The following is a 16,613-nucleotide window of genomic DNA, read 5'->3' as shown; positions in this document are numbered from 1 at the left end:
TCATATTAACTGTATTGCTATAATGTGCTATTAGCATTAATATTGATCGCATGTTGTTTATAACACATGTATGTTTATAAGGGATCTATAAACTACTGTGGGTCACGCTTTATTTTAAGGGGCGCCTATTAACTATTAACAAACTATTAGTAAATACATTAATAAACATTAGTTACTAGTCTGTTAACAGTTAGTTAACAGTTGATACTGTTTGTTACTTGTATTAATAAACATTGGTTACCAGTTAGTTATCAGTTAATAGACTATTTGTTACTTGTATTTATAAACATTAGTAACTAGTCTGTTAACAGTTTGCTAACAGTTAATATACTATTTGTTACTTATATTAATAGACATTAGTTACTAGCATGTTAACAGTTTGTTGACTGTTAATAGACTGTTTGTTACTTGATGTATTATAACTTTTCTCAGTTAATAAATTAATGAATAAATGGACCTACTTTGATGTAGACATATGGAGTAAATGTGGTAGGACTTAGAAGTAAACCCATGAATAAATCATTATTAACTATTACAAACTAGTAGTAAATATATTAATAAACACCAGTTACTAGCCTGTTAACAGTTAATAGGACATTTGTTATTTGTTAATAACCATATTTATAGAGTTAGTTAATAGTGAATAGGCCCTTAAAATAAAGTGAACCACGTTTTCATTTGTTAACAGGTTGTTAAGCATTTGAAGCATGGTTGTAAGCACATTAATAAAACAAATAAAGAACAAGAAAAAAAATCTACTAAAGACATGGCACCACTTTAGTTTAGAAATGACTTTATTTCTCACAATTAGAACATCAAGCAAAACCAACTTTTATCAAATTTTGAAACCCATCAATGAAAACATCTTATCAATTACTCATTCACTCGATTTCACTTTTAAAACCGTAAAAACATTTCAAAAATACCTTTACAGGGATTGGTGATTAATTGGTTGAGTAATTAATACTAATCAAACAAATAATGTTCAAAATAATGAAATCAAACATGTACAATTCCCGTCTGAAAAGCCAACTTGTAGTAGGATAAAACATGTAGCTAAGCATTGGTCTACTTCACCATGTAAAATAGTCCTTCGAGTCCTTCTTGGTCATCGTCATTTTCCTGCGGCAGATTTTACATTTAACTGTTTTTGCCAACAGCCTCCTCTTCTGGAGCCATTTGATTATTTTTAACATATTTTTGGCTGATGGTTTACAGTTCATTTTAGACTGTCATCTCTTTGACAGTGAAATGGCAGCCAACCTTTTGTCCGTTTTACCTTAAAATAAATAAAATAAAAACTTCAAAACTAGGACAGGGCAAATCTTTAAATTACATACTGTGTGTGTACCTATGTATGTACGTATATACATATAACATGCTTGTGAAAAAGTGTAATGAAGCCATAGCCCAAAAGCTAAAATATTGGATCGTCTCTATGTAAGCGGTTATCTACAAAACTAACCTTCTGTATGTATTCATCTATACATCTACATTAGTAAAAAAAAAAAAAAAAATGGGTAAGGATAACATACCTGTATTTTGAACATATGTAACTCCCCTCTTCTCTTCTGGAGGTTTGAAGAATTCCCACAAATTGCGCCAAAGTCAGTTTACCAATCGGAGCATTGCATTGGAGAGTAGGGTGAAAGGTCAAAGGTGGATAGAGCTGTTAACGGCCCTCTTCTGTTGTGATTTTTTTTTACTTTTTTTATACATATTCATACGCGACCAAATTATTGTTTTCCATGTTATAATTACGTATTTTCCGAACTCACAACATATCTGTTTTGTAAAAGAAGATTAATATTTCTGGTTCAACAGAAGTACAACAGCACGGCGCCATAAGCTCTGTGCATCGTTGCGCCTTTCTTTTATTTCCGACGTGATACTGAGCGAGCAAAGGTGCAATTCTAGTGTTTCAGTTACAGAACTGAACTGAACTGAAAAGAAAATATGACGTGAGTGACGAGTCTGTACGGGGTATGATAACAACCATAGGAAAACGAGGACCACGCAGTGAAAACATTGGTAAGTAGCTATCGTGCCTTAATAATGCCTTACAGTACTTAGATACATTATTTCCAGTGATGTGTTTTCTGTTAACATTTTAATAACTTGAGCGTATCAGTGTAAGAAGCCGGACTGAAGTGATATACGGTGTTGCAGTAGTATACGTATTTTCATCTCATTGATAAACATCTGAAATGATTACATGAAACAGATAAGATGGTATTCTTTTGTAATAGTGTATTAAAAGTGCATTTATTGCTACTTCGTTTAAACTTTTGACTTCAGTCAGTGTTTCGCCATATTGTAGCGGTTTGGAAAATTTAGTAACATGTGACAAATATTATAAGCAAACCTTTCTGACTCATGATTTTGTCCTTTTGTTCAATTTTGACAGTTTTGCCCAGCTAACAATTGTGAAGCTAAAAGCAGAAGTAGCAGCACTAAGTGCAGAGAATAGATGGAACGAGACATCCTTCGGAAACAGCTTGAATGCTCTGCGTCCAGAGATAGTAAATATGTTTTTTTTTTTTTTTTTTTTTTTTTTTTTTTAAATCTACTGTAATGCCCGTAGATCCTTGGCAAAAGCTGCGTTTTATCAAAGTAAACTATACATTGTAACTCGGTGATATTGCATTTTTAATTGTTTGTTAAACATTTTCTAAATCATTTTGCTTAAAGGCTTACATTAATAAATAATACATTTGGGGAGGATTTGCAGCTTTTTTTGTTGAAGCATAGAACACGGTAAAGGGGTTTTAACTTGTCATATAAAATCTGCATATTTTATTGATACAGGATCTTGGAAGAAGAATAGAAGGGGTTCTTTTACAGTAATCAGCTCAGATGACATCAGCTCTTCAAGTGAAGAATCCAGTGTTTCAAGTGAAGAAGATGAAAGTGATGGATCTAGTGATGTAAAACACAGCAAGAAGTCAAGTAAATGCAAAAAAGGCAAGAAACAAGCAAAATCTAAAAAGTAAATACTGAGGAAAAGGGGTAGGTATTTAATGTTATAAATAAAATGTACATTGAGTGGATAGAATGGGGTTTAAGGTTCACAAGAAATATCTTTGCTTGTGCAGGGATGCATAACAGAAAATATATGCATGTACACACAAAATGTACTATTCAAAACATATTCATATTGTACATGAATATGGACATGTGCATTATTTGATGCTTATCATAGTATTTTTTATTAGTATTTTCCCTGCATAGTAATTGTGATTATAAATTGTTACTCTAAGTCAGATAGTTGATAAATGTTTGTGTGTCTATGAGAATTGCTGTTAGTATTGAAAATTACATTTCTTTTAAATATATACCCGTTCTTGTATGTAGAATTAAAAATACATTCAACCAGACTTCCATGTTTGGTCTATCAAAGAAATGATGATGGCATAAATAATAAGCAGTGATTAGATTATTCATACTCTTAAGTTACCAGCAGGACACTTGTGCATGTTTTGTACAGTTAACCTTTAATCTAATTGCTTATATAACTGGTGAAGCATTATTATTATTAATTCATTATTTTATTATTGATTTATTTGGATGACACTTTTATCCAAAGAAACTTATATCTGTACCCATTTATACAGCTTAGTGTTTTTACTAGAGCAATCTCAGTGAAATACCTCTCTCAATGATAACAGCAGCAGTGCTTCAGCTGGGATTCCAACCTTCCAGTTACTAGTCCAGGGCCCCAACCACTACTCTGCACCGCTGTCTTATGTAATTCTTTTTTTTCTTTTTATTCTTTTTTGACAGTGAAAAATCCAAAACAAATTTTAGAGAGGTACAAAAAAGTGCTATAGGCATACAAGAAAAAAGGTGTCTTGTCGCATGCTTTAACCACCATCAATGTGGATCGTAACACTATGATTGCTACACACCAATTGCTGAACTGAAGATTGCAGCAGCAGAAAAGTTCAACACAATTTGTGAATTTAAGCCAAAGGAAGAGAAGCTGATGGACCTCTCAGACAGATGTGCCAGTGCTATTGATGAGCAAACCAATGGAATTATTGAAGAAATGAAAAGAAAGGGAAAGCTACTTCCACTGCCTTCTAAAAAGAAATATTAGTAAGAGGTTAGAATAATACAGAGCTCTGTACACGAGTAAAAAAAAAGATTCGTCTTGTGCGCAGTTTAGTATTGAACGGAAGTGCTAAGTCGTGCACAGTAGAGTTTTTTTTTTCTTATTCATGTCCATAGAATAATTCCAGACATGGCTACAAGAATTTAAAAAAAATGTAAATGGGAAATGTTATTTAAAAAAAAAAAGCACTAGGAAGTGCACATTTTCAAGTGTTTGCTATTTTCAAATGCATATAATTTACAATCTAGGATGACCCGTTCACTGGTACACCACTGCTAATATATATATAATTAACAGTCATTAAAGTAGTGTCCTTCTGTTCTTGTTTAATACTGCATAATACAGTTATACACATGCTGTCAAATAATAATCATTTAAAAAAACCTGTTTAAATCAGCAAATGCTGGAATTCACGCTTAAAGGGCAACAAAAGGTGTTTATTTTGTGTATTGCTAACTCTGCTTTGAGGTGTGTGTGTGGGTTACTTCATTTTTTTATATCTTGACCACTTTTTTCACTTTTAAATATCAGGCCTCTCTGGCTCTGTATATTAAATAGCTCCAAGATGACTTCTCATGTATTTCTCAGAACTATATCTCCCATCATTCCTCCACTCACTGATAAATCCATGTAGTTCTGAACAATAAATGCAAAGCCATCTTGGAAACAACAATACAAGACTGCAATTTAAAAGTTTCAAAAAGTGGTTGAGATGTAAAACAAAAATAAAACCATACACCTTACATAAACAGTTGTAGCAACACCTGGCTATAAGAATGACCATACATGTGTTAAAAAATTTAAATGTTAACCGTTATAAAAAAAAAAAAAAAAAAAAAAAAAAACACTACAAGGGCATATGTTCAAGTGTTTTCTTTTTTTAAATGCACACTATCGTTTCTAATATCTAGGGTAACCATAGGTACATCACTGTAAAGGTATTTTTGAAATGTTGTTTTTATACGGTTTTAAAAGTGAAATCGAGTGAATGAGTAATTGATAAGATGTTTTCATTGATGGGTTTCAAAGTTTGATAAAGTTGGTTTTGCTTGATGTTCTAATTGTGAGAAGTAAAGTCATTTCTAAACTAAAGTGGTGCCTTGTCTTTAGTAGATTTTTTTTTCCTGTTCTTTATTTGTTTTATTAATGTGCTTACAACCATGCTTCAAATGCTTAACAACCTGTTAACAAATGAAAATGTGGTTCACTTTATTTTAAGGGCCTATTCACTCGATACTAACTCTTTATAAATATGGTTATTAATTAGTTACATGTACTTTGTTGATAGTTGATAGCTATGTTAGTGAAGTTGAAACTACATAGACCACAGCATTATGAAGACATGGGTGGCATCAGTCAAGGGTTTGAAGGTAAGTGTGGAGTAGTGGGTAGGGCTCTGGACTCTTGACCAGAGGGGTGTGGGTTCAATCCCAGGTGGGGGATACTGTCGTTGTACCCTTGAGCAAGGTACTTTACCTACTTTGCTCCAGTAAAAACCCAACTGTATAAACAGGTAATTGTATGCAAAAATAATGCGTACAAAATAATGTAATTGTATGTAAAAAATAATGTGATATCTTGTAACAATTGTAAGTCACCCTGGATAAGGGTGTCTGCTAATAAATGAATAATAATAAGTCTATATTAACTGTTAACAGGCTAGTAACTGGTGTTTATTAATATATTTACTACTAGTTTGTAATAGTTAATAATGATTTATTCATGGGTTTACTTATAAGTCCTACCACATTTACTCTGTATGTCTACATCAAAGTAGGTCCATTGATTTATTAACTGAGAAAAGTTATAATACATCAAGTAACAAACAGTCTATTAACAGTCAACAAACTGTTAACATGCTAGTAACTAATGTCTATTAATATAAATAAAAAATAGTTTATTAACTGTTAACAGACTAGTTACTAATGTTTATAAATACAAGTAACAAATAGTCTATTAACTGATAACTAACTGGTAACTAATGTTTATTAATACAAGAAACAAATAGTCTATCAACTGTTAACTAACTGTTAACAGACTAGAAACTAATGTTTATTAATTTATTTACTAATAGTTTGTTAATAGTTAATAGGCGCCCCTTAAAATAAAGCGTGACCGAACTGTGACAGTCTGTGTGCATAACAGATGTTCCTGTCACAATAAGTAAGCTCAAGGACAGATTGATTTACTGTATACAACAATTCTGTGTCTTCGTGACACTGTGCTTATAAATAAAAAGTTTTAAGAACTCCAACATAAATTTTACATATACTTAATTAAATGGTGGGGTTTGAAATTGAAGAAAAAAAACAAAAAAACAACACTTTATTTTCAATAGGCAAATATTATATTGGAAATAGCCATTTTTACCGACGAGTGCTGTTATTAGTGGCGTAGTGATTACAAAGGAACTCCTGAAAAGCTCTGGCTGTTATTCAATCAATTGCTCAACCCGTACAAATTATGACAGATTCAACAGACTGGTCTCAGGAGGCAGAATTAATCATTCTAAAGCAACCAGAGAAGTTCATCAGGATGCAGAGCACCCATGTCCCTTTAAGAATACACAGCCTCAGATCAACATGCTATGTGTTTAACAGGAGAAGGCGCATTAACCCACGAGAGGATTGTATTTTCAGTCTGTTGTTGCTGGAGTCTCCCTCGTTGGTTGCTCCTCACACCAAAACCAATTCTCAGAGTGGGGTAGTATTAAAGAGTTGAAGGTTAATGAATATGTAAAGGGACTACGTTAAATATCTTTATTCAACCTTAAAAGTGTTCATCTAAATGTTAAATGTGTTTATTATCCACGTGAGGTGTCACCGGACATTTCATTAACTTAATTATTAAAAATTCTGAATTCCTAACAGAAATAAAGCTTGATGAATGCATTGTAGCTATGCACACTAACATTGTAATTATGTGTAAGTACACCTGTATTTGCTACACAATAATGAGACACAATGTGAAGTGTTATCATGTATTCAACATAGACTCCTGTGAGTCATAAAGCTCCATCTACTTGTGGCCCTTTTCCACCGATCCAGTTTATGCATTGCTGAAGTGAATCCGAGGTTTCCTCTGTACGTCTGTTGTGAGATTCCTTTCCCCACGGTGTCACATCCACTTAGGGCACCCAATCACTCGTAATAAACTGGCCCCCAAGATACAGTGCAGATCAGTTTATAGAACAGGAGCCAAGCAGCAATGCTACAGTGTCAAACAAGAAGATTGATGAGCCTCCCTCATGTGAAAACTAAAGTTAAATCCCAATCCTAATAAAAAAAAAAACACAGAATGAACGAAAACAACAATAGGAATAAACATTCTGACTGCCCTAAAGCTTGGCTTTGCTGGGTCACCGGATTTCATTGCCAGTATATTATATTAGACCCAGATAATCACACATCTATGCTTTGTAACAAACACACTGAAATGGGAGAACTGTGGGCAGTGGTCTACTTGACAGCAGTAGAAACAGACACACACAGACTATACTGCAATTACAAGTGTGGTTAATAGCATTTACACTGTAACGAAATAACTGCTGTATATGTGTAATTATGCAAGTTTAACTGCACATCCATGTGTGTAATTATTGTGTTATAAAGATAGCAGTTATGAAGACTAAAGTACAGTGTTACCTAACTTTTTTTTTGTTTGTTTGTTTAAATGTTCCCAAAGTGGAGAAGGCTTTACATTGCCAGTCCCTCCCTCTATCAATCTATCCATCAATCAGATGACAACATAACAATAATCAGCCCCCTGAGAGGGAGCCTATGTGGCTGACTATAATGCAGAAGAACACTGCCCCCAGAAGTGCAATAAATGACATTGGCTTTGACTTTTATCCAGCCGTTTCAATGTCAAAAGCACTTTACTGCACAAAGCCTCCAGATTCATTGATTATGCTGCTCAACTCTTGCTAATTTTATACACTTCCTTCAATTCGCTGTGTAAAATCCTATTCCCATCTGGTATGCTTAGCTTGAATCCCAACCCATCTATTATCCTGTATATAATACAACACCAGATTGTATATAATCACTCTCTCTCTTTTCACAAAAAGATAATGTAAAATAAAACCTCATAAATCTTAGTAATTCTGAATAATAATATTTAAATAAAAAATGTCATAAAAAGTTTTCCCTGATTAAATTTAATTAAGCACTCTGATGTTAATTCTGTCAGTAAAATGAATGTGCAAGATGGCGACACAGAGGGGGTTCGCTGATTAGGTTTTCAATGTTAAAAATACTTTTATAACTTTTATAATTACCTTGGACACAATTGCTATATATATGGTAATGTGGAAAGAGTCGGGCTGGTGAAACAGTTGGACGTGGTAATTTCGAACGATTGCTCTGTCAGCGGGGAGCAGGCGAAGACGAAAGCTCTGGCGGTTCAAATTTACACAAAATAAAATGACGCTCGGATGAAGCCGTCAAATGGGGATGTTATTATGCAAAGGCTGGTTTTCTTCTAATGCAAGGAGGAGTCTGTTCTTAGCTGTAATTACTTGTGTGTTAAGCAGAAAGGAAATATCCATTATAAAAGTGCCTAAAGATAATTCTATACAAGCAATGTTGTTCACATTTAACAATGTAAGCGCATATCAGCCTGGCGTTACAGCAAATTGAAATGGACTGCATCAGAAATCAATTTACTTAGTTGTGTGTCGGAGAGATACTGAAGTGGAGAATAATCCCATGTGGAAACACTTCCCTTTTGTGCGATTCATTTATACCAGATAAACAATTGATATATATTTTTATAGAGACTGAGGTAACGCTTCACTTTAAGTGTCTCTAATAACACAAGAATTGCATGTGTACATACATAATAAATGACATTGCAAAGACACGGCCACGTGTGTAAATACAGTGTAATCACAAAACATGTTAATTGCAACCACTCAGCCATATGTGCAATTACTCAATGTTTCCAGTGCTTCAGGACCAATAGCAAGCACTTTGTTTATCTATTACAAATATGTACCTATCAAGGGTGAATCTGATTGGTTTACTCCTTATTATTCTCTGGTGATGTACAGGGCATATAAACCAAGATTAATAACATCTTGCTCTGAATCTCATATAGTTTAATCCAATATGATTCCTCAACATGCTTCAGATGTTTTAAGGCATTTTTTTTATGTTAGCTGTTCATAGAGGCTTCTTGAAATACCTTAGCATTACCTATACCGGGCACCTTGTAAGTGATTAGCGGGACACTGATCTTTTTGTTGAAATGCAGTGTTATTTGGAGCTCCTCACATTTTTCTCCTTATACCAAGAGTCACAGTAGAGTTATCCTTGCGTGACTTTCACTGCTCCTGCTGCACGCCCAGTAAGATTTTGCCTCCTAGTGGGCCTTATTCTTTATCCAACGTTTCTCACACAAGGCGTCCACTTTGGACAAGTTTTCTATTCATTTATGTTTTTTCCATCAAGATACTCCATTGTTTTTACCTTGGACAACTTCTTTATATATCCTATATCCAATTTCTGTATAATTTTACCCACATCTTAAATGTATTATTCCAGGCAGTCAAACTTTATTCTGATTCCTCAGCCACATTCCTAACGATGTACCAGTTCACTGAATGATGAATGGTATCAAAATATTTGACCACTTATAGTCACGTTTGTAACAAATATATTGACTATTTGTAATGGGTCTCAAAAGCTTTGCTGGGTATAGCAGATTAAGACGACATGAACTAGTAAGTATACCTTTCCTGCTGCTCTCCTTAATAAGGTATGAAAGTCACGTTCTTGAGATCATGAACCACCATGAATGGAGCAAATGGATTCCATCGATGAAGCCGTGCCTCCTATAGCCCTTCCCGCTGCCCAGCTGCCGGCATTGCAATTAGAAACAACAGGTCTAACATTTTTCTCATGGTTTCTCCTAATAAAGCTCCACTACTCGTCACACACCTGCAGTTCTAGTTAGCTCACAACAAATCCCGACCTTGGGTCCCTGCACCTGACAGTCAGAAATCAAAGCCTTGCAAACACAATCTTGGGGCAGACAGGTAGGCAGGCTGACATGGGGGTTAAGCCTCAGTGCTCACTGCCTGTTGCAGACTTCAAGGATGGGTGGCCGGGACCTCTCGTAAAGCTCTTCATCAGTCTGTTCTTATTAGAGGTCTGATCCTGACCTCCACAGCGTAGCAAACCAGCCTGGCAGCCTTCACTGATAACAGCAGCAACATCCAAAGACCACTGGCTGTATTGTCACAAGATTTTTAATTATGATAGTAGTTCTGTGTGTTAACATTTCAGTCAGTGGTGTGAGCTACTGACCAAGATCACAGTGTAATAATGAATGCCCTTGCACCAGCACTAATCTATAGTAGAATGAAACAAATGTATTTTGTAGTTTCTATATTGCATGGTCAAAGTTTCTGAATGAATACTGTATAACACAAACACTTTGTTGGAAATAAAATGACAAGTACTCTTCTTTCTGGATTTAAAAACAACAGAAAAACCAATGCTTCGGGTTATGTTCAGCACTTCTGTTAAGTATCCAACTGATGGCATGAAGGCTGGATTTCTGAATCCATGAACAGGAACTAGCAGCTTGCGCAGCAGCTGCACAAGCCTGCCCTGCCTTGCCAGGTCTTGGAAGTTCTCAATCTGGACCCAGGCCGTTCTTACCCTGAAATAGACTGCCTGCAAAGACAGACACCTGGTCACTAGAACTCATTTATAAAATCTTGGCCAGGAAAAATGCAGACTAGGGTGACCTTCCCCAGGCATGTCATTCAAGTTCATCCCATAATGTTTCACTTGGATCATGATCGACTGGGCAAGCCAAGTGAGCTGCATGAATCTGGACTCAGGTATTGTTGTGGTAGTACCATTCCCTGCCATCAGGAAACACAAGATTAAGAACTGCATCTAATGAGATACACTGGTACTGTACTGTATGACTGCCAACTGACTTTGACCCAATTGACTTTGACCCAACTTGATCCAATGGAACAAAATTAACTCAAGTAACAGAATCTTGCCACAGCATGACCATCTGTAAAGCCTGGAAGAAGTTATGGGCTTACAAACAACGTTTTTCAGCCTGAGCTGCATTCAACTAGGTAAATGTTTTCAAACTTTCCTGAAATGGAAGAGACTGACAGACGGGAGAGGTAAAGTAGGGGAATAAAAGGTGTTTGTGTAGTCAAGCTGAACCCAGGATTATATGAAGAGAATGTCATTGAGTAACCCAACGCCACTCTGGAACAGGCGTGAATAATCAACAATTTGTATGTTCGAAAAGGCTTCACGAATAGGGCCCATTGTTTCTTATGAGCTCAGTCTACCAAGGCATCATAATTGAAACTGGCCCAATCTGCCTCTGTATTCAATTGCTACACAGATTTGAAACCTTTTATTAATTTAAACTTGTGACATTAGTGCTGTCTGCAAATAGATAATAAAATTGATTTTTGACAGCTCAATCGCTCATCTTACAATTGAGGAGTCCTGCTGTTTGGCTTAAAGAAGCCATCTTTTCCAGTGTTTAGCACTCAGACTAATTGTCAGTCTTTTAAACAGTGTGGTTTCAAGCTGTCACTTAAATTCCTTGGCAATTATATATATTTTTTATTTAAAAAAAAAAAAAAAAAAGCCATTATAGGGATTGGCTTATATTTTCCCCTATGAGCAAATCATAGGCAAATTATCACCTGGTGTACTACATGGGCAATTTGCCCACAGTGGAAAAGTGGGCCCAGTATATAATCTCTACCATCCATCTAATTATATCTGCATCCATCCATCTAACTCTATCTGCATATCAGCTACTGTAGGAGTACTCACTGCTCTGTGTTGCAAACATGATTGAAGAAAAAATATATGTGTGTGTGTGTATATATATATTCCTTGGGTGCTTAGAAAAATTACCTTAATGAGATGAAATTAGAATTCAGAAATCCAGCTGTGGAGGATAAGACATGCTGCACTGAAAAGGTTGTGTTGTAAAGCTGTTGTTTTGAATTTTAGAAACCTACAACCAAGTTATGAAAAACAAAAGTTGTTACTGAAGAACAGAATGCAATCAAGTTACTGACTGACATGCAATGCTTTTTAAAACCATTGCACAGAAACCCGTAGTCTGTTTAATGATCTACACAGGTGTGGTATTAAAATGCAACACCATTTAAATGCAGCTGTAAAAAACAAAACAACACTGATCATAATAAGCCAGCAAATCTCTCAGATCTGCAAGAGGACATTAACTAGAAGGAATTATAATGAACTCAAATGAGATTTATATTATCTTGGCCACGTATTAAAGTCATATTATACGTCTCTTCTGGTGATGAAAAAAAGGACTAAAATGAGATTGAATTATCTACTTGAAACATAATTTACTTTTTATGAAAGTCATGTAGAGCAAACTTTTTTAAATGTTTAGTTGTTTTTTTTACATTTTATTCTAAATTCTGTTTCATTTTTAGTGATTCTATCTCTAAGTAAAAGTTATATTTATAATATTGTATTTATAAAATCTGCTTCATCAAACAATTAAAACTATATCTAGGGAGTGGTGGTGGGGTTAATGGTTCCAAACATGTGTAGCAATTCACTTGCTCCATAAAGTGGGTCTAAGTTTCACCCACCTGTCCTTTTAATTAGAGTCAGTAGCTTGGCCAGGTTAAAACTCAAATTCCCATAGTTCCTTGCTATCACCCTCTGTTCATCCTCTCCCCCCATTGGCTCATTCAGATATCCACTCCTCCAATCTCAGAGCTCCTTGGAAGCCCGTACCGGTATTAAAGCTGGCTGACTGGCTAGGCCAGGGGAGACTCTTTTCTCTTGAGGAATCCATTTACAAACAAATAGCATATTACTTAATTAAAGTGTAACTTTAACTTTATTTTAGATAAATACTGGTGCATCCATTTACTCTTTTGATAATCTTGTACTTTGTCTAAACCTTTCTTTTTTGTTTACACTGTTACTTGTTTAAGTTTAGTTGCTGTTCTAGATCTGTTTAGGGTTGTTTTTTTAGTGTGTTCAGTCACCATTTTGTTCCTGATCCTCCTGATATTTTCCAAACGGCTGTTCACCACTCAACCCTGTACTACTCGGCAGACTCACCATTTTCTGCGATCGCTATTTTTTCATCAACCTTCATCCATCATCATCAGTACAGGACTCTGTTTGGGACTTCATTATTTGTTGGTGAGATTATTCCTTTTCTGTTTGCTGGTTTTTTCTACTTTACTTTGATACTTTGGTTCCTGTAATTTTGGTTTTGTTCTTTTGTTACTTTGGATTACATGTGCATTGCTTCACTGGACTTGTTAGGGTTGGTTTTTATTTCGGGTCACCCTGATGACAAATCTAAAGGCGATGGAATGATGCTCTTCTTGATATGGTATGGAGTTGGTGTAGACTATCACAAGAAATGTAAGACGCACGTCATACTCAACAAGAGATCTTCTACACGTCCCTGCTGTTCAATTTCCTAGCAGTTTATTATCCTATTATGCGTATCCTGCAAGATTATGCAATGTTATTTTTTTTGGTTTAGAACATTATTCGCTTTGCTTATGAGCAGTTCCTGCAAATAAATGTAAAAAATAAATAAATGAACAAACTTGGAAGTGTGTTTGTTCATGCATTTAATCCATGCTGAGAAGTTTTCTTAGCTTGTTTACAGCTGTTTGTGTTTCTTGTCAGGTTCTCCTGTGAATTATTATTTATTTATTTATTTATTTGTTTATTTATTTTATTTATTTATTTAAGATGCCCTTACCCAGGGGAATTTACAGTTGTATATAAAAAATACAAATCAAGAATTATAGTACAATTAAGAGCAAGATACAAAATACAATGACTTCAGTCCTAATAAGAGCAAAAACAAAACACGATTTGATATTGGAGCAGCTCAAGAGCACATAAGTGTCGATAGTTACATCAGGGTTAGATACCAGTGCAAGTGAAATACAAACTAATATACTAGTAGTTGGTGAGGAAGGGTCGGTTGCTTCGTTTGTTGCTGAATGCAATATATCAAAGGCATTGATGCTGAGATTTCGGCTTCCCTATTCAAGGCAAGTTGGTGAAGGAATAAGACATGTCAGCAAAACTGCCACGAAACCTCTGTTTATGCCAAGAAAATACATTATATGATGCTGGGTACTTAGACACCATGTGTCACGCTGGATGGCATCTGTTGCCAAATAACCAGTCTTTTGATTCGGTCGTTTACGCTCAGAAAACTACCATTTATATTCAAATTGACATGCATACAGTAAGTATTCCTTACGTTTTTTTTATCATAACATTTTAACTGTATATTTGTGTAATATAGTATATAGTAAAAGTGTTAATGGCTGGGAGTCACAGAAATGTTGACAACTGTGTACATTTTATTATTTTAATTAAAGCTTCAGGTGTTTAAAAGTTTAAATGTAATAATAAAAAAACACTCAGTGGTATTAGTATTATACAAAAGATGCAAAAAGAAAAACCCCCAAACCTCACAGGTATTTTTATTCATACGTTTTCAATACAAGTCATAATTTATATTAACTTGATTATATTTTATTGTATTTTACTGATTAAGTAAAATATATCCATCTAAAAACTCAAGTGCATTTCTTTATTTAATAAAAAAAGGTAAATGGACATTTGCACAAAAAGTGTATACAGTAAGTTCTGATCTATTAAAAAGAGATTTACGGATTTTTTAATCACTTTTATAATTTGCTATGTGGAAGAAGAAGAAAAAAACGATGACCTTTACAGAGAACAGAGCTTCCAAAGCTGTGCCAAAAAGGTCAAGAAAGGCAAATCTTTTGTTGGCTCAGAAGAACTTTTCAGCCCTCCAGTCACCAAGCGAATAAATCATTTGAGTTCTTATGAATCAGTGAGATTCACATGTCAAGCAGGGAAATAAAGGGCACAGCTGGCTGAGAGCTCAAGATCACCGCTGCATCATACTGTACGGGAATCTAGCAGGCAATAAGAGCTGGAAGAAGCAGTACGTGAGCAACACAGACTGCTATTCGATTTAACAGAGTTCAGTGCAACTCCACCACTGCTACACAATTTGTTTCCATAATTCATCTTGATAACGAGTAGGACATTCACCCTGTGAATACATTTTTCAAAGAGATTATTCCTCATCAGGATGAGCATCATCCCCACCTGGCTTATGTGATGTGGTATCTATCCATCAGCACAAGGATAATCATAGTGATGAGCAACTGGCCGCACACCTCCCATTTCACTTCTATGGGAAATGTGAGGGAATGATTTATTACAGAATAGTCAACCTGCCTTTTCAAGGGAATGAACATTTATTTAAACTCAGGCGGGCGTTCCAGTTGCACTGCCTCTCAGTTATGTCCATTTATCTTTCAGCTATCTTGCGGGATTTCTTTAGAATTGAATCTAAAATAGGTGATAAGCACGTTCTCTCGTAGGTCAACCATGAAGTGTCCAGAATACGTATGAGGATTTAACATCACAGATCTCCTGAAAAATGTATATCTGAGATATTTTGAATTGCAATTCAAATAATTACATATTATATTACATTTGATACCATGCAGAATGAATAACATATTTTAGAAAAAGCTCAGGCTCCGAGTTAGATATAATAGTGTACATTGAAAACCTGGGAATGACTCAAGAAAGAATAAGAGACACTAAATACATGGATTTGATGGCATTCCTGGTGGTGCTTTTCTCAGAAATGATTTTTACTGTGTTTCCTCCTACTGGCTCTCTAATAACAGCACAGTGACAGTGGCTCTGCAGTGGCAAGGCAATGTTTTTTGTCCGTTTTGTTTGTTAGTTAATGGTAGCGCAAGGGCAGCTACAATGATCCCTGTTAACTTTTTGTTTTTTTCACATTCGGTACCATGTAACATGTAATTTAACATGTAATTTAACCATGATGGAATTACATTGTAATAACACTAATATACATGTAGTTATTACCATTTATCATGCTTAATTACAAATTGAAAAATCATTGCAGTTGCTAGCATCCTTTGTAATTACACTGTTATACATGCATGTTGGTGTACAGTATTTACAATGTAATTACTATGTAACCACACATCACATTGCAGTGTATTTAGAGACGGTGTTACCGTAAGTTTCTAATCTTGAATAAAGCTGGTTTGGGTGGTGGGTGGGGGGGATTTCCTGTCTAGTTTCCTGTCATAGAGTACCACACAGTAATGTTACATACTGTACGTAGATTTGAACCCCATATTTCTACACAATTTCAAAATTCTAAAATGAACATTTCATCTGTGCAGATAAGCACCCAGGAGCGCCAAGTGCTATGCAGGTCTCTCTTTGGGCCCCTAGCCAGCATCATCAGCTTGGCGCACGCAGGATTCAAACCATGACTGCATGACTCACCCTGCACTCCAAACTGCAGTGCTTTTATTAGGTGAGCTATTAGGTTATAATTATCTTTTTATAATTAATACTGAGCTTGTAATTAATATTATCAGAAT

General features: G+C 35.1%; 1 long non-coding RNA gene across 1 annotated transcript; it reads left to right on the top strand.

Moving 5' to 3' along the window:
- The first annotated feature begins 1,513 nt into the window (after window positions 1-1,513).
- LOC121319426 lies at window positions 1,514-4,010 on the top strand. Its single transcript, XR_005950698.1, has 4 exons — window positions 1,514-2,031; window positions 2,408-2,522; window positions 2,809-3,009; window positions 3,784-4,010. It is a non-coding gene; the product is annotated as an uncharacterized LOC121319426 (long non-coding RNA).
- The last annotated feature ends 12,603 nt before the right edge of the window (window positions 4,011-16,613 follow it).

The sequence above is a fragment of the Polyodon spathula genome, chromosome 8 (assembly GCF_017654505.1).
Source record: "Polyodon spathula isolate WHYD16114869_AA chromosome 8, ASM1765450v1, whole genome shotgun sequence".
NCBI classification, from domain to species: Eukaryota; Metazoa; Chordata; class Actinopteri; order Acipenseriformes; family Polyodontidae; genus Polyodon; species Polyodon spathula.
The sequence above is the reverse complement of the archived record's forward strand: the minus strand, read 5'-3'. Positions and strand labels throughout refer to the sequence as shown.